Source organism: Rhinopithecus roxellana, chromosome 4 (genome assembly GCF_007565055.1).
Source record: "Rhinopithecus roxellana isolate Shanxi Qingling chromosome 4, ASM756505v1, whole genome shotgun sequence".
Classification (NCBI taxonomy): Eukaryota; Metazoa; Chordata; class Mammalia; order Primates; family Cercopithecidae; genus Rhinopithecus; species Rhinopithecus roxellana.
This window is the reverse complement of record NC_044552.1, coordinates 101833892-101852763: the sequence shown is the minus strand read 5'-3', so window position 1 is coordinate 101852763 and position 18872 is coordinate 101833892.

Here is an 18872-nt window from a genome sequence, read left to right as displayed (position 1 = left end):
TTTCACCATAGCGCTCAATGAGCTCCCAAATATCACTTTGTAGAATCCAGGACCACAGTGTTAGCAAACTGTTCCAAGAAGGGAAGGGTGGAACTCTGTGTGATGAAGTCACACATCAGAAAGCAGTCTCTCAGAAAGCTTCTCCATAGTTATTATATGAGGAGATTTCCTTTTTCACAATGGGCCCCAAAGGGCTCCCAAATATCACTTTGCAGATTAAACGAAAAGAGTGTTAACAAACTGCTTCATGAGGACTAAGTTGTAACTCTGTGAGAAGAATTCACTTACCACAAGGAAGTTTCTCAGAAAGCTTCTTTCACGTTTTGAAGTGATAATATTTCCTTTATCAGCGTAGGCCTCAATGCGATCCAAAGTAGCCCTTCTCAGGTTCCTCAAAGACAGTGTTAATGGACTGTTCTAGGAAACAGAAGTGTAACTCTGTGAGATGAATTCACACATCACGAAGAAGATTCTAAGAAAGCTTCTTTCTAGTTTTCATCAGAGTATATTTCCTTTGGCACCGAAAGCTTCATTGCTCTAAGAAGTATCCCATTGCAGATTTCCAGAAAACTGTGTTAGCAAACTGACCACTGAAGAGAAAGGTGTAACACTGTGAGTTGCATTCATATGTTGAAGTTCATTTTCCCAGAAAGCTTCATTCCAGGTTTTTTTGAAGATATATGCTTTTTCACCATAGCGCTCAATGAGCTCCCAATATCACTTTGTATAGAATCCAGGACCACAGGTGTTAGCAAACTGTGGCCAAGAAGGGCAGGGTGAACTCTGTGTGATGAAGTCACACATCAGAAAGCAGTCTCTCAGAAAGCTTCTCCATAGTTATATATGAGGAGATTTCCTTTTTCACATGGGCCCCAAAGGGCTCCCAAATATCACTTTGCAGATTAAACGAAAAGAGTGTTAACAAACTGCTTCATGAGGACTAAGTTGTAACTCTGTGAGAAGAATTCACTTACCACAAGGAAGTTTCTCAGAAAGCTTCTTTCACGTTTTGAAGTGATATATTTCCTTTATCAGCGTAGGCCTCAATGCGATCCAAAGTAGCCCTTCTCAGGTTCCTCAAAGACAGTGTTAATGGACTGTTCTAGGAAACAGAAGTGTAACTCTGTGAGATGAGTTCACACATCACGAAGAAGATTCTAAGAAAGCTTCTTTCTAGTTTTCATCAGAGTATATTCCTTTGGCACCGAAAGCTTCATTGCTCTAAGAAGTATCCCATTGCAGATTTCCAGAAAACTGTGTTAGCAAACTGACCACTGAAGAGAAACGTGTAACTCTGTGAGTTGCATTCATATGTTGAAGTTCATTTTCCCAGAAAGCTTCTTTCCAGTTTTTTTTGAAGATATATGCTTTTTCACCATAGCGCTCAATGAGCTCCCAAATATCACTTTGTAGAATCCAGGACCACAGTGTTAGCAAACTGTTCCAAGAAGGGAAGGGTGGAACTCTGTGTGATGAAGTCACACATCACAAAGCAGTCTCTCAGAAAGCTTCTCCATAGTTAGATTATCTGAGGAGATTTCCTTTTCCCAATGGGCACCAAAGGCTCCAAATACACTTTGCAGATTAAACGGAAAAGAGTGTTAACAAATGCTTCTGAGGACTAAGTTGTAACTTGTGAGAACAATCACTACCACAAGGAAGTTTCTCAGAAAGCTTCTTCACGTTTTTTTTTTTTTTTTTTTCAGCCAGAATGCATCCTTCATTTAATTAACATATATCTATTTATAATCTCTATATGTATATTAAAAATGTCGCTGAGTGTGCACAGTCATGGAAAAGATGCTGTGGTTATAAACTCCAAATTTCTGAAGTGATTCCCTCGCGGAGGAAGGGAGGCATCAAAACTATGCCTAGCATCCAGGAAAAATTATACCTGGTTAATATATTCACCAGAAGGTGGAAGTACATCTTTTTTTTTATTATTATATACCTTTAAGGTCTAGGGTTACATGTGCATAAAACGTGCAGGTTTGTACTATGGATACTTATGCCATGTTGGTGTGCTGCAACCATCAACTCTGTCGCACCCATCAGTCATCATTTATACATGTATAACTCCCCAAGGCAATCCTCCCTCCTCCCCCCCTCCCCTCCGCATGGTAGACCCCAGTGTTGATTGTCCCCCTTCCAGAGTCCAAGTGATCTCATTGTCAGTTCCCACCTATGAGTGAGAAACATGCGGTGTTTGGTGTTTCTCTTTTGTATAGTTTCTAAGAATGATGGTTTACCAGGCATCCCCCAGTCCCACAAAGGACGGCAACTCATCCTTTTTTATGGCTGAGAGTATTCCTGGTGGCATATGTGCCAATTTTCTTATCCAGCTTGTCACAAGATGGACATTTGGTTGATTCCAAGTTCTTGCTATTGTGAATAGTGCCGCAATAACATACGTGTACATGTGTCTTGTAGTAGACTAATTTATAATCCTTGGTCTATTACCCAGTCGTGGGATGGCTGGGTCAATGGTACATCTAGTTCTAGATCCTTGAGAATGTCCATCACTCTTTTCCATAATGGTTGAACTAGTTTACAAGTCCACCAACAGTGTAAAAGTGTTCCTATTTCTCCACATCCTCTCCAACACCTTTGTCCTATCTTCATGAGTTGCCATTCTAACTGGTGTGAGATGGTATCTCATTGTGGTTTTGATTCATTCTCTGAGTGCCATGTGATGAGCCTTTTTCATGGTCTGTTGGCTGTAGAATATCTTATTTGGAAATGTGTTCATATCCTTTCCCACTTTTTGAGGGGTGTGTTTTTTTTTCTCGTATATTGTTTGAGTTCTTTGAGACTTCTGGATATTAGCCCTTGCTCAGATGACGTAGTTGCCCAAAAATTTTACTCCCATTCTGTAGGTTGCCTGTTCACTCTGATGGTGTTCTTTTGCCTGTGCAAAAGCTCTTTAGTTTAATTAGATCCCATTTGTCAATATGGCTTTTGCGCCGTTGCCTTTGGTGTTTTAGACATGAAGTCCTTGCCCATGCTATGTCCTGAATGGTACTAACAATTTCTTCAGGGTTTTTGGTATTAGGTCTAACCATTAAGTCTCTAATCCATCTGAATTAATCTTGTATAAGGGGTAAGGAAAAGGATCCAGTTTCAGCTTCTACTTATGGTAGCCAATTTCCCGCACCATTGATTAAATAGGGAATCCTTTCCCCCATTCTTGTTTTCTCAGGTTTGTCAAAGATCAGAGGCTGTAGATGTGCGGTATTATGTCTGCGACTCGTTCTGTCCATTGGTCTATATCTCGTGTTGGTACAGTACATGCTGTTTGCGTTACTGTAGCTTGCTCGTATAGTTTGGAAGGTAGGTGACGCCCTCCGCTTTGTCTTTTGACTTAGGATTGTCTTGGCAATGCGGGCTCTTTTTTGGTTCCATATGAACTGTAAGCAAGTTTTTTCCAATTCTGTGAAGAAAGTCTTGTTAGCTTGAGGGGATGGCATTGAATCTATAAATAACTTGGGAGTAGGCCATTAGATAATTGATTCTTCATTCATGAGCATGGTTGTTTTCCATTTGTTTGGTCCTCTTGATTCATCGAGCGTGGTTTGTGCGTTCTCCTTGAAGAGGCCTTTACATCCCTTGTACGCTGGATTCCTAGGTATTTATCCTTGAAGCAATTGTGAATGGAAAGTTCATTCCTGATTGCTCTGCTTGTCTGTTGCTGGTGTATAAAGAATGCTTGTGATTTTTGCCATTACTTTGTATCCTGAGACTTTGCTGAAGTTGCTTATCAGCTTAAGGAGATTTTGGGCTGAGACATGGGGTTTTCTAAATATACAATCATGTCATCTGCAAACAGGGACAATTTGACTTCTTCTTTTCCTAACTGATACCCTTGATTTCTTTCTCTTGCCTGATTGCCCTAGCCAGAACTTCCAAGACTATGTTGAATAGGAGTGGTGAGAGAGGGCATCCCTGTCTTGTGCCAGTTTTCAAAGGGAATTTTTCCAGTTTTTGCCCATTCAGTATGATATTAGCTGTGGTTTGTCATAAATGGCTCTTATTATTTTGAGATACGTTCCATCAATACCGAATTTTGAGCGTTTAGCATGAAGGGCTGTTGAATTTTGTCAAAAGCCTTTTCTGCATCTATTGAGACAATCATGTGGTTCTTGTCTTTGGTTCTGTTTATATGCTGGATTACGTTTATTGATTTGCGAATGTTGAACCAGCCTTGCATCCCAGGGATGAAGCCCACTTGATCATGGTGGATAAGCTTTTTGATGTGCTGCTGAATCGGTTTGCCAGTATTTTATTGAGAATTTTTGCATCAATGTTCATCAGGGATATTGGTCTAAAATTCTCTTTTTTTGTTGTGTCTCTGCCAGGCTTTGGTATCAGGATGATGTTGGCCTCAAAATGAGTTAGGGAGGATTCCCTCTTTTTCTATTGATTGGAATAGTTTCAGAAGGAATGTACCAGCTCCTCCTTGTACCTCTGGTAGAATTCAGCTGTGAATCCATCTGGTCCTGGACTTTTTTTGGTGGTAGGCTATTAATTGTTGCCTCAATTTCAGAGCCTGCTATTGGTCTATTCAGGGATTCAACTTCTTCCTGGTTTAGCCTTGGGAGAGTGTAAGTGTCCAGGAAATTATCCATTTCTTCTAGATTTTCTAGTTGATTTGCGTAGAGGCGTTTATAGTATTCTCTGATGGTAGTTTGTATTTCCTTGGGGTCAGTGGTGATATCCCCTTTATCATTTTTTATTGCATCTATTTGATTCCTCTCTCTTTTCTTCTTCATTAGCCTTGCTAGCGGTCTGTCAATTTTGTTGATCTTTTCAAAAAACCAACTCCTGGATTCATTGATTTTTTGGAGGGTTTTTTGTGTCTCTATCTCCTTCAGTTCGGCTCTGATCTTAGTTATTTCTTGCCTTCTGCTAGCTTTTGAATGTGTTTGCTCTTGCCTCTCTAGTTCTTTTAATTGTGATGTTAGAGTGTCAATTTTAGATCTTTCCTGCTTTCTCTTGTGGGCATTTAGTGCTATAAATTTCCCTCTACACACTGCTTTAAATGTGTCCCAGAGATTCTGGTATGTTGTATCTTTGTTCTCATTGGTTTCAAAGAACATCTTTATTTCCGCTTTCATTTCGTTATGTACCCAGTAGTCATTCAGGAGCAGGTTGTTCAGTTTCCATGTAGTTGAGCGGTTTTGATTCAGTTTCTTAGTCCTGAGTTCTAGTTTGATTGCACTGTGGTCTGAGAGACAGTTTGTTATAATTTCTGTTCTTTTACATTTGCTGAGGAGTGCTTTACTTCCAATTATGTGGTCAATTTTGGAATAAGTGCGATGTGGTGCTGAGAAGAATGTATATTCTGTTGATTTGGGGGGAGTTCTATAGATGTCTATTAGGTCCGCTTGGTGCAGAGATGAGTTCAATTCCTGGATATCCTTGTTAACTTTCTGTCTCGTTGATCTGTCTAATGTTGACAGCGGAGTGTTGAAGTCTCCCATTATTATTGTATGGGAGTCTAAGTCTCTTTGTAAGTCCCTAAGGACTTGCTTTATGAATCTGGGTGCTCCTGTATTGGGTGCATATATATTTAGGAGAGTTAGCTCTTCCTGTTGAATTGATCCCTTTACCATTATGTAATGGCCTTCTTTGTCTCTTTTGATCTTTGATGGTTTAAAGTCTGTTTTATCAGAGACAAGGATTGCAACCCCTGCTTTTTTGTGTTCTCCATTTGCTTGGTAGATCTTCCTCCATCCCTTTATTTTGAGCCTATGTATGTCTCTGCATGTGAGATGGGTCTCCTGAATACAGCAGACTGATGGGTCTTGACTCTTTATCCAGTTTGCCAGTCTGTGTCTTTTAATTGGAGCATTTAGTCCATTAACATTTAAGGTTAATATTGTTATGTGTGAACTTGATCCTGCCATTAGATATTCACTGGTTATTTTGCTCGTTAGTTGATGCAGAGTCTTCCTAGCCTCGATGGTCTTTACATTTTGGCATGTTTTTGCAATGGCTGGTACCGGTTGTTCCTTTCCATGTTTAGGGCTTCCTTCAGGGTCTCTTGTAAGGCAGGCCTGGTGGTGACAAAATCTCTAAGCATTTGCTTATCTGTAAAGGATTTTATTTCTCCTTCACTTATGAAACTTAGTTTGGCTGGATATGAAATTCTGGGTTGAAAATTCTTTTCTTTAAGAATGTTGAATATTGGCCCCCACTCTCTTCTGGCTTGTAGAGTTTCTGCCGAGAGATCTGCTGTTAGTCTGATGGGCTTCCCTTTGTGGGTAACCCGACCTTTCTCTCTCTCTGCCCTTAAGATTTTTTCCTTCATTTCAACTTTGGTGAATCTGGCAATGATGTGTCTTGGAGTTGCTCTTCTGGAGGAGTATCTTTGTGGCGTTTTCTGTATTTCCTGAATTTGAATGTTGGCCTGCCCTACTAGGTTGGGGAAGTTCTCCTGGATGATTCCTGAAGAGTGTTTTCCAACTTGGTTCCATTTTCCCCCTCACTTTCAGGCACCCCAATCAGGCGTAGATTTGGTCTTTTTACGTAATCCCATACTTCTTGCAGGCTTTGCTCATTTCTTTTTCTTCTTTTTTCTTTTGGTTTCTCTTCTCGCTTCATTTCATTCATTTGATCTTCAATCGCTGATACTCTTTCTTCCAGTTGATCGAGTCGGTTACTGAAGCTTGTGCATTTGTCACGTATTTCTCGTGTCATGGTTTTCATCTCTGTCATTTCGTTTATGATCTTCTCTGCATTAATGAGTCTAGCTGTCAATTCTTCCACTCTTTTTTCAAGATTTTTAGTTTCTTTGCGCTGGGTACGTAATTCCTCCTTTAGCTCTGATAAGTTGATGGACTGAAGCCTTCTTCTCTCCTCTCGTCCAAGTCATTCTCTGACCAGCTTTGATCCGTTGCTGGCAATGGGCTGCACTCCTTTGCAGGGGGAGATGCGCTCTTATTTTTTGAATTTCCAGCTTTTCTGCCCTGCTTCTTCCCCATCTTTGTGGTTTTATCTGTCTCTGGTCTTTGATGGTGGTGACGTACTGATGCGGTTTTGGTATAGGTGTCCTTCCTGTTTGATAGTTTTCCTTCTGACAGTCAGAAGGACTGTCTGTTGGTCTGTTGGAGATTGCTTGAGGTCCACTCCAGACCCTGTTTGTCTGGGTATCAGCAGCAGAGGTTGCCGAAGATAGAATATTGCTGAACAGCGAGTGTACCTGTCTGATTCTTCCTTTGGAAGTTTCCTCTCAGGGGTGTACTCCACCCTGTGAGGTGTGGGGTGTCAGACTGCCCCTAGGGGGGATTTCTCCCAGCTAGGCTACTCAGGGGTCAGGGACACACCTGAGCAGGCAGTCTGTCCGTTCTCAGATCTCAACCTCCGCGTTGGGAGATCCACGGCTCTCCCCAAAGCTGTCAGACAGAGTCGTTCGCATCTGCACCGGCTCCTGCTACTTCCCCTGTTGGTCTTCAGCTGTGCGCTGTCCCCAGAGGTGGAGACTACAGAAATAGGCAGGCTTCCTTGAGCTGCTGTGAGCTCCACCCAGTTCGAGCTTCCCAGCGGCTTTGTTTACCTACTTAAGCCTCAGCAATGGCGGGCGCCCCTCCCCCAGCCTCGCTGCTGCCTTGCGGATAGATCGCGGCAGACTGCTGTGTTAGCAGTGAGGGAGGCTTCGTGGGCGTGGGACCCTCCCGGCCAGGTGTGGGATATATTCTGGTGTGCCTGTATGCTTACAGCGCAGTATTGGGGTGGGAGTTACCCGATTTTCCAGATGTTGTGTGTCTCAGTTCCCCTGGCTAGGAAAACGGATCCCCTTCCCCCTTGCGCTTCCAGGTGAGGCGATGCCTCGCCCTGCTTCAGCTCTCGCTGGTCAGGCTGCAGCAGCTGACCAGCACCGATTGTCCGGCACTCCCTAGTGAGATGACCCCAGTACCTCAGTTGAAAATGCAGAAATCACCGGTCTTCTGTGTCGCTCGCGCTGGGAGTTGGAAACTGGAGCTGTTCCTATTCGGCCATCTTGCTCCGCCCCCCTCCAAGAAGTTTCTAATAGAGCTTCTTTCTAGTTTTCATCTGAGGATATTTCCTTTGTCACCGTAAGCTTCATTGCGTTCTTAAGTATCCCACTGCAGGTTTCCAGAAAACTATGATAGCAAACTGAACACTGAGGAGAAACGTGTAACTCTCTGAGTTGCATGCACACATCGAAATGCAGTTTCTCCGAAGGCTTCCTTCCAGTTTTGATCAGGGTATATTTCCTTTTTCACCATAGTCCTCAGTGAGTTCCCAATTATCACTTTGCAGAACACAAGATAATAGAGTTAGCAAACTCTTCAAAGAAAGGAAGGTTGGAATTTCGTGATGAAGTCACACATCAGTAAGCAATCTCTGAGAAAGCTTCTCTCTAGTTATCTGAGGATATTTCCTTTTTCACCATGTGCCCCTAAGGGCTCCCAAATCTCACTTTGCAGATTCCACGAAAAGAGTGTTAGCGAACTGCTTCCTGAAAACTAAGCTCTCAATCTGTGAAAGGAATTCACAGATCACAAAAAAGTTTCTCAGAAAGTTTCTTTCACGTTTTGAACTGATTATATTTCCTTTATCAGCGTAGGCCTCAATGCGATCCAAAGAAGTCGTTCTCAGGTTCCTCAAACACAGTGTTAATGGACTGCTGCATGAAACATAAGTGTAATTCTGTGAGATGCATTCACACATCACCGAGAAGTTTGTAATAGAGCTTCTTTCTAGTTTTCATCTGAGGATATTTCCTTTGTCACCGTAAGCTTCATTGGTTCAGCAGTATCCCATTGCAGATTTCCAGAAAACTGTGTTAGCAAACTGAACACTGAGGAGAAAACACAAGGTAACAGATTTAGCAAATTGTTCCAAGAAGGGAAGGTTGGAACTCTGTGTGACGAAGTCACACATCAGAAAGCAATCTCTCAGAAAGCTTCTCTCTACTTATTATCTCAGGATATTTCCTTTTTCACCATGGGCCCCTAAGGGCTCCCAAATCTTGTTTGGCAGATTCCATGAAAAGAGTGTTAGCAAACTGCCTCCTGAGAACTAAGCTGTAACTCCGTGAGAGGAATTCACAGATCACAAAGAACTTTCTCAGAAAGCTTCTTTCACGTTTTGAACGGGTGATATTTCCTTTACCAGCGTAGGCCTCAATGTGATCCAAAGAAGTCCTTCTCAGGTTCCTCAAAGACAGTATTAATGGACTGATGCATGAAACAGAGGTGTAATTCTGTGAGATGAATTCCCACAGCACCAGGAAGTTTCTATGAAAGTTTCTTTCTAGTTTTCATCTGAGGATATTTCCTTTGTCACCGTAAGCTTCATTGTGTTCAGAAGTATCCCATTGTAGATTTCAGAAAACTGTGTTAGCAAACTGAACACTCAAGAGAAACGTGTAAATCTGTGAGGTGCATTCACACGTTGAAATGCAGTTTCTCAAAAGGCTTCTTTCCAGTTTGGATCTGAGGATATTTACTTTTTCACCAAGGGCCCCTATGGGCTCCCAAATCTCATTTGGCATATTCCACGAAAAGAGTGTTAGCAAACTGCCTCCTGAGAACTAAGCTGTAACTGCGTGAGAGGAATTCACAGATCACAACGAAGTTTCTCAGAAAGCTTCTTTCACGTTTTGAACGGGTGATATTTCCTTTACCAGCGTAGACCTCAATGCGATCCAAAGAAGTCCTGCTCAGGTTCCTCAAAGACAGTGTTAATGGACTCCTGCATGAAACATAAGTGTAAGTCTGTGAGATGAATTCACACATCTCCAAGAAGTTTGTAACAAAGCTTCTGTCTAGTTTTCATCTGTTTATACTTCCTTTGTCACCGTAAGCTTCATTGCCTTAAGAGGTATCCCACTGCAGAATTCCAGAAAACTTAGTTAGCACACTAATCACTGAAGAGAAACTTGTAACTCGGTGAGTTGCATTCACTCATGGCAAGGCAGTGTCTCATAAGGCTTCTTTCCAGTTTTGATCTGAGGATATTTCATTTTTCACCATAGCCCTCAATGAGCTTCAAAATATACCTTTGCAGAATCCACGACAACAGTGTTAGCAAACTGTTCCCAAAAGGGATGTGTGGAACTCTGTGTGCTGAAGTCACACATCAGAAAGCAATCTCTCAGAAAGCTTCTCTCTAGTCATTATGTGAGGATATTTTCTTTTTCTTCAAGGGCCCCTTTCGGGTCCCAAATATCACTTTCTATATTCCACGAAAAGGGAGTTCGCAAACTGCTTCCTGAAGTCTAAGTTATAAGTCTGCAAGATGAGCTCACAGATCAGAAGGAAGTTTCTCAGAAGGCTTCCTTCACGTTTTGAACGGATGATATTTCCTTTATCAGCGTAGGCTTCAGTGCGATCCAAGGAAGCCGTTCTCAGGTTCCTCAAAGACAGTGTTAATGGCCTGCTCCACGAAACATAAGTGTAACTCTGTGAGATGAACTCACACATCACCAAGAAGTTTCTAAGAAAGCTTCTCTCTAGATTCATCTGATTATACTTCCTTTGTCACCGTAAGCTTCATTGCGCTAACAGGTATCCCATTGCAGATTTCCAGAAAACTTAGTTAGCAAACTGATCACTGAAGAGAGTCGTGTAACTCTGGGAGTTGCATTCACTCATGGCAATGCAGTTTCTCAGAAGGCTTCTTTCCAGTTTTCATCTGAGGATATTTCCTTTTTCACCATAGTCCTCAATGAGCTCCCAAATATACCTTTGCAGAATCCACGACAACAGTATAAGGAAATTGAAGGGAGACATCAGAAAGCAATCTTTCAGAAAGCTTCTCTCTAGTTATTATGTGAGGATATTTCCCTTTTCAACATGGGCCCCTATGGGCTCCCAAATATCACTTTGCAGAATCCACAGAAAGAGTGTTAGCGAACTGCTTCCTGGAGTCTAAGTTATAAGTCTGTGAAATGAACTCACAGATCAGAAAGAAGTTTCTCAGAAGGCTTCTTTCACGTTTTGAACGGATGCAATTTCCTTTCTCAGCGTAGTCCTCAATGCGATCCAAGGAAGCCGTTCTCATGTACCTCAAAGATAGTGGTAATGGACTGCTCCACGAAATATAAGTGTAACTCTGTGAGATGAATTCACACATCACCAAGAAGTTTCTAAGAAACCTTCTTTCTAGTTTTCATATGAGGATATTTCCTTTGTCACCGTAAGCTTCATTGCGCTAGGAGGTATAGCATTACAGATTTCCAGAAAACTTAGTTAGCAAACTGATCACTGAAGAGAAACGTGTAACTCTGTGAGTTGCAATCACTCATGGCAATGCAGTTTCTCAGAAGGCTTCTTTCCATTTTTCTGAGGATATTTCCTTTTTCACCATAGCCCTCTAACCGCTCCCAAATATACCATTGCAAAATCCACGACAACAGTGTTAGCAAACTGTTCCAAGAAGGGAAGGGTGGAACTCTGTGTGATGAAGTCACATATCAGAAAGGAATCCCTCAGAAAGCTTCTCTCTAGGTATTATGTGAGGATATTTCCTTTTTCATCATGGGCCCTATGGGCTCCCAAATATCACTTTCCAGATTCCACGAAAAGAGTGTTAGCAAACTGCTTCCTGAAATCTAAGTGATACATCTGTGAGATGAACTCACAGATCATAAAGAAGTTTCTCAGAAAGCTTCTTTCACGTTTTGAACGGAAGAAATTTCCTTTATCAGCGTAGGCCTCAATGCGATCCAAGAAGCCCTTCTCAGTGTCCTCAAAGACTGTGTTAATGGACTGCTCCACGAAACATAAGTGTAACTCTGTGAGATGAATTCACACATCACCAAGAAGTTTCTAAGAAAGCTTCTTTCTAGTTTTCATCTGAGGATATATCCTTTGTCACCATAAGCTTCATTTCGATAAGAGGTATCCCGTTGCCGATTTCCAGAAAACTTAGTTAGCAAACTGATCACTGAAGAGAAACGTGTAACTCTGTGAGTTGCATTCACTGATGGCAATGCAGTTTCTCAGAAGGCTTCTTTCCAGTTTTGATCTGAAGATATTTCCTTTTTCACCAGAGCCGTAATTGAGCTCCCAAATATACCTTTGCAGAATCCACGACAACCGGGTTAGCAAACTGTTCCAAGAAGGGAAGGGTGGAACTCTGTGTGATGAAGTCACACATCAGAAAGCAATCTCTCAGAAACCTTCTCTCTAGTTATTATGTGAGGATATTTCCTTTTTCACCATTGTCTCCTATGTCCTCCCAAATATCACTTTCCAGATTCCACAAAAAGAGTGTTAGCGAACTGCTTCCTGAAGTCTAAGTTATAAGTCTGTGAGATGAACTCACAGATCATAAAGAAGTTTCTCAGAAAGCTTCTTTCACGTTTTGAACGGAAGAAATTTCCTTTATCAGCGTAGGCCTCAATGCGATCCAAGGAAGCCCTTCTCAGTGTCCTCAAATACTGTGTTAATGGACTGCTCCACGAAACATAAGTGTAACTCTGTGAGATGAATTCACACATCACCAAGAAGTTTCTAAGAAAGCTTCTTTCTAGTTTTCATCTGAGGATATATCCTTTGTCACCATAAGCTTCATTTCGATAAGAGGTATCCCGTTGCCGATTTCCAGAAAACTTAGTTAGCAAACTGATCACTGAAGAGAAACGTGTAACTCTGTGAGTTGCATTCACTGATGGCAATGCAGTTTCTCAGAAGGCTTCTTTCCAGTTTTGATCTGAAGATATTTCCTTTTTCACCAGAGCCGTAATTGAGCTCCCAAATATACCTTTGCAGAATCCACGACAACCGGTTTAGCAAACTGTTCCAAGAAGGGAAGGGTGGAACTCTGTGTGATGAAGTCACACATCAGAAAGCAATCTCTCAGAAACCTTCTCTCTAGTTATTATGTGAGGATATTTGCTTTTTCGCCATTGTCTCCTATGTCCTCCCAAATATCACTTTCCAGATTCCACAAAAAGAGTGTTAGCCAACTGCTTCCTGAAGTCTAAGTTATAAGTCTGTGAGATGAACTCACAGATCAGAAAGAAGTTTCTCAGAAAGCTTCTTTCACGTTTTAAACGGAAGAAACTTCCCTTATCAGCGTAGGCCTCAATGAGATCCAAGGAAGCCCTTCTCGGGTTAGTCAAAGACAGTGTTAATGGACTGCTCCACGAAACATAAGTGTAACTCTGTGCGATGAATTCACACCACCAAGAAGTTTCTAAAAAACCTTCTTTCTAGTTTTCATCTGTGGATATTTCCTTTGTCACCGTAAGGTTCTTTGCCCAAAGAAGTATCTAATTGCAGATTTCCAGAAAACTGTGTTAGAAAACTGATCACTGAAGAGAACGTGTAACTATGTGAGTTGCATTCACACATGGCAATGCAGTTTCTCAAAATGCTTCCCTTTAGTTATTAAGTGAGGATATTTCCTTTTTCACCATATCCCTCAATGAGCTCCAAAATATACCTTTGCAGAATTCACGACAACAGTGTTAGCAAACTGTTCCAAGAAGGGAAGGGTGGAACTCTTTGTGATGAATTCACACATCAGAAAGCAATGTCTCAGAAAGCTTCTCTCTAGTTATTATGTGAGGATATTACCTTTTTCATCAAGGGCGCCTATGGGCTCCCAAATATCACTTTCCAGATTCGAAGAAAAGAGTGTTAGCAAACTGCTTGCTGAAGTCTAACTTATAAGTCTGTGAGATGAACTCACAGATCAGAAAGAAGTTTCTCAGAAGGCTTCTTTCACGTTTTGAACAGAAGAAATTTCCTTTATCAGCGTAGGCCTCAATGCGAACCAAGGAATCCCTTCTCAGGTTCCTCAAAGACAGTGTTAATGGACTGCTCCACGAAAGATAAGTGTAACTCTGTGAGATGAATTCACACATCACCAAGAAATTTCTAAGAAAGCTTCTTCCTGTTTTCATCTGAGGATATTTCTTTATCGTGGTAAGCTTCATTGCGCTAAGAGGTATCCCATTGCAGATTTCCAGAATACTTTGTTAGCAAACTGATAACTGAAGAGAAACGTGTAACTCTGGTAGTTGCATTCACTCATGGCAATGCAGTTTCTCAGAAGTCTTCTTTCCAGTTTTGATCTGAGGATATTTCCTTTTTCACCGCAGACCTCAATGACCTCCCAAATATACCCTTGCAGAATCCACGACAACAGTGTTAGCAAACTGTTCCAAGAAGGGAAGGGTGGAACTCTGTGTCATGAAGTCACACATCAAAAAGCAATCTCTCAGAATGATTCTCTCTAGTTATTATGTTAGGATATTTCCTTTTTCACCATAGCCCTCAATGAGCTCCCAAATATACCTATGCAGAATCCACAACAACAGTGTTAGCAAACTGTTTCAAGTAAGGAGGGGTGGAAATCTATGTGATGAAGCCACAGCTCAGAAAGCAAACTCTCAGAAAGCTTCTCTCTCGTTATTATGTGAGGATATTTCCGTTTTCATGACGGGCACCTATGGGCTCTGAAATATCACTTTCCAGATTCCAAAAAAATAGTGTTAGCAAACTGCTTCTTGAAGCCTAATTTATAAGTCTGTGAGATGAACTCATAGATCAGAAAGAAGTTTCTCAGAAAGTTTCTTTCACGTTTGGAATGGAAGAAATTTCCTTTATCAGCGTAGGCCTCAATGCGATCCAAGGAAGCCCTTCTCAGGTTCCTCAAAGACAGTGTTAACGGACTGCTCCACGAAACATAAGTGTAACTCTGTGAGATGAATTCACACATCACCAAGAATTTTCTATAAAGCTTCTTTCTAGTTTTCATCTGAGGATTTTTCCTTTGTCACCGTAAGGTTCTTTGTGCTATGAAGTATCTAAATGCAGATTTCCAGAAAACTGTGTTAACAAACTGATCGCCTATGAGAAACGTGTTACTCTGTGAGTTGCATTCACAGATGGCAATGCAGTTTCTCAGAAAGCTTCTCTTTAGTTTTTATGTGAGGATATTTCCTTTTTCAACATAGCCCTCAATGAGCTCCTAAATATACCTTTGCAGAATCCACGAAAACAGTGTTAGCAAACTGTTCCAAGAAGGGAACGGTGGAACTCTGTGTGATGAAGTCACACATCAGAAAGCAATCTCTCAGAAAGCTTGTCTATAGTTATTATGTGAGGATATTTCCTTTTTCACCATGGGCCCCTAAGGGCTCCCAATTCTCACTTTGAAGATTCCACGAATAGTTTTTTAGCAAACTGCTTCCTGAAATATGAGCTGTAACTCTGTGAGAGGAATTCACAAATCACAAAGAAGTTTGTCAGAAAGATTCTTTCACGTTTTGAACAGATGAAATTTCCTTTATCAGCGTAGGCCTCAATGCGATCCAAGGAAGCCCTTCTCAGGTCCCTCAAAGACAGTGTTAATGGACTGCTCCACGAAACATAAGTGTAACTCTGTGAGATGAATTCACACATCACCAAGAAGTTTCTAAGAAAGCTTCTTTCTAGTTTTCATTTGTGGATATTTCCTTTGTCATCGTAAGTTTCATTGTGCTATGAAGTATCTAATTGCAGATTTCCAGAAAACTGTGTTAACAAACTGATCACGGAAGACAAAGGTGTAACTCTGTGAGTTGCATTCACACATGGCAATGCAGTTTCTCAGAAAGCTTCTATTTAGTTATTATGTGAGGATATCTCCTTTTTCATCATAGCCCTCAATGAGCTCCCAAATATAGCTTTGCAGAATCCACGACAACAGAGTTAGTAAAGTGTTCCAAGAAGGGAAGGGTGGAACTCTGTGTGATGAAGTCACACATCGGAAAGCAATCTCTCAGAAAGCTTATCTATAGTTATTATGTGAGGATATTTCCTTTTTCACCATGGGCCCCTAAGGGCTCCCAATTCTCACTTTGAAGATTCCACGAAAAGTTTGTTAGCAAACTGCTTCCTGAAATCTGAGCTGTAACTCTGTGAGAGGAATTCACAGATCACAAAGAAGTTTGTCAGAAAGATTCTTTCACGTTTTGAACAGATGAAATTTCCTTTATCAGCGCAGGCCTCAATGCGATCCAAGGAAGCCCTTCTCAGATTTCTCAAAGACAGTGTTAATGGACTCCTCCACGAAACATAAGTGTAACTCTGTGAGATGAATTCACACATCACCAAGAAGTTTCTACGACAGCTTCTTTCTAGTTTTCATCTGTGGAGTTTTCCTTTGTCACCGTAAGCTTCATTGCGCTAAGAGGTATCCCATTGCAGATTTCCAGAAAACTTAGTTAGCAAAACGGATCCCTGAAGAGAAACGGATACCTCTGTGAGTTGCATTCACACATGGCACTGCAGTTTCTCAGAAGGCTTCTTTCCAGTTTTGATCTGAGGATATTTCCTTTTTCACCATAGCCCTCAATGAGCTCCCAAATATATTCTTGCAGAATCCACGACAACACTGTTAACAAAACTGTTCCAAGAAGGGAAGGGTGGAAGTCTGTTTGATGAAGTCACACATCAGAAATCAATCTGTCAGAAAGCTTCTCTCTAGTTATTATGTGAGGATATTTCCTGTTTCACCATGGGCCCCTATGGGCTCCCAAATATCACTATCCAGAATCCACGAAAAGTGCGTTCACAAACTGCTTCCTGAAGTCTAAGTTATACGTCTCAGAGATAAACTCACAGATCATAAAAAAGTTTCTCAGAAAGCTTCTTTCACGTTTTGAACACATGAAATTTCCTTTATCAGCGTAGACATCATTGCGATCCAAGGAAGCCCTTCTCAATTTCCTCAAAGACAGTGTTAATGGACTGCTCCACGAAACATAAGTGTAACTCTGTGAGATGAATTCACACATCACCAAGAAGTTTCTAAGAAAGCTTCTTTCTAGTTTTCATTTGTGGATATTTCCTTTGTCATCGTAAGTTTCATTGTGCTATGAAGTATCTAATTGCAGATTTCCAGAAAACTGTGTTAACAAACTGATCACGGAAGACAAAGGTGTAACTCTGTGAGTTGCATTCACACATGGCAATGCAGTTTCTCAGAAAGCTTCTCTTTAGTTATTATGTGAGGATATTTCCTTTTTTCACCATAGCCCTCAATTAGCTCCCAAATATACCTTTGCAGATTTCACGACAACAGTTTTAGCAAACTGTTCCAAGAAGGAAAGGAAGGAACTCTGTGTGATGATGTCACACATCAGAAAGCAATCTCTCAGAATGCTTCACTCTGGTTATTATGTGAGGATATTTCCTTTTTCATCATGGGCCCCTATGGGCTCCCAAATATCACCTTCCAGATTCCACGAAAAGACCGCTAGCAAACTTCTTCCTGAAGTCTAAGTTATAAGTCTGTGAGATGAACTCACAGATCAGAAAGAAGTTTCTCAGAAGGCTTCTTTCACGTTTTGAAACGGATGATAATTCCTTTATTAGCGTAGGCCTCAATGCGATCCAAGGAAGCTCTTCTCAGGTTCCTCAAAGACAGTGTTCATGTACTGCTCCACGAAACATAAGTGTAACTTTGTGAGATGAATTCACACATCACCAAGAAGTTTCTATAAAAGCTTCTTTCTAGTTTTCATCTGTGGATTTTTCCTTTGTCACCGTAAGGTTCATTGCGCTATGAAGTATCTAATTGCAGATTTCCAGAAAACTGTGTTAACAAACTGATCAACTAAGAGAAACGTGTTACCCTGTGAGTTGCATTCACACATGGCAATGCAGTTTCTCAGAAGGCTTTTTCCAGTTTTGATCTGAGGATATTTCCTTTTATACCATAGCCCTTCAGTGTGTTCCCAATATCACTTTGCAGAACGCAAGATAAGAGAGTTAGCAAACTCTTCCAAGAAGGGAAGGGTGAAAATCTGTGTGATTAGTCACACATCAGAAAGCAATCTCTCAGAAAGCTTCTCTCTTGTTATTATCTGAGGATATTTCCTTTTTCAATATTGGTCCCTAAGGGCTCCCAAATCTCACTTGTTAGATTCAACGAAAAGAGTGTTAGCAAAATGCTTCCTGAGAACTAAGCTGTAACTCTGTGAGGGGAATTCACAGATCACAAAGAAGTTTCTCAGAAAGCTTCTTTCACGTTTTCAACTGATGATATTTCCTTTATCAGCGTAGGCCTCAATGTAATCCAAGAAGTCCTTCTCAGGTTCCTCAAAGACAGTGTTAATGGACTCCTGCTTGAAACCTAAGTGAAATTCTGTGAGGTGAATTCACACATCATCAAGAAGTTTGTAACAAAGCTTCTTTCTAGTTTTCATCTGAGGATATTTCCTTAGTCACCGTAAGCTTCATTGCGTTCAGAAGTATCCCATTGCAGATTTCCAGAAAACTGTGTTTGCACACTGAACACTGAGGACAAACGGGTAACTCTGTGAGTTGCATTCACATATCGAAATCCAGTTACGCAGAGCTTCTTTCCAGTTTTGATCTGAGCATATTTCCTTTTTCACCATAGCCCTCAGTGAGCTCCCAAATATCACTTTGCAGAACAGAAGATAACAGAGTTAGCAAACTGTTCCAAGAAGGGAAGGGTGGAACTCTGTGTGATGAAGTCACACATCAGAAAGCAATCGCTGAGAAAGCTCTCTAGGTATTATCTGTAGACATTTCCTTTTTCACCATGGGCCCCTATGGGCTCCCAAATCTCACTTGGCAGATTCCACGAAAAGAGCATTAGCAGACTGATTCCTGAGAACTAAACTGTTACTCTCTGAGAGGAATTCACAGATCACAAAGAAGTTTCTCAGAAAGCTTCTTTCACGTTTTTTACTGATGATATTTCCTTTATCAGCGTAGGCCTCAATACGATGCAAAGAAGTCCTTCTCAGGTTTCTCAAAGACAGTGTTAATTGAATGCTGCACGCAAAATAAGTGTAACTTTGTGAGATGAATTCACACATCACCAAGAAGTTTCTAAGAAAGCTTCTTTCTAGTTTACATCTGAGGATATTTCCT